Genomic DNA, 876 nt, shown 5'->3' on the forward strand with positions numbered 1-876 from the left:
AATTTTAATCAGTAACAAAAGTAATTGGTAAAATTTTAATGATTTCTGTTGAATTGGCAAAAAAATAAAAATGTCAATTTTTTTTGAGGAAAATGTTAACAACGATTGAGTATAAATTTACATGTGTAGAACATCTGTTTCCTATATGAAGGGTTTATGAGTGTGTGTGTGTGTGTGTGTGTGTGTGTGTGTGCTTCCGTGTGGATGTAACAGTATATGTTTGTGTGTGTGTGTAACAGTATATGTTTGTGTGTGCGTGCGTATGTCTATATGCAATCCACGTGTACAAGCCGTATATGTGTGTGTTTGGCTGTGTTTGTGTGTATGCGTGCTTGTGTGTGTGTGTGTGTGAGAGCGCCACGCGTGTGCGTATGTGTGTGTGTGCATGTGTGTGTGTGTTTCTATATGCAATCCACGTGTGCAAGCCATAAATGTGTGTGTGTGTTTGGGTGTGTCTGTGTATATGCGTACGTGCGTGTGTGTGTGTGTGCGCGCGCCGCGCGTGTGCGTGTGTGTCTATATGCAATCCACGTGTGCAAGCCGTATATGTGTGTTTGTTTGGATATGTCTGTGTGTATGCGTGCGCGTGTATGTGTGCGAGTGTGTGTCTCTATTCAATCCATGTGTGCAAGCCGAATATGGAAGCACAAGGCCTCAAGTTTAGGAGAAGCGATTAAATCGATTACATCAACCCCAATGCGTAACTGGTACTTATTTAATTGATGAAAGGCAAATTCGACCTCGGCGGAATTTGAACTCAGAACGTAGCGATGGGCGAAATACCGCTAAGCATTTCGCCCAGCGTGCTAACGATTCCGCCATCTTGCCGCCTTATATTCAGTTATAATAAAAACAACTTTACATTGAACTGATGGG

Source organism: Octopus bimaculoides, chromosome 2 (assembly GCF_001194135.2).
Source record: "Octopus bimaculoides isolate UCB-OBI-ISO-001 chromosome 2, ASM119413v2, whole genome shotgun sequence".
Lineage (NCBI taxonomy): Eukaryota > Metazoa > Mollusca > Cephalopoda > Octopoda > Octopodidae > Octopus > Octopus bimaculoides.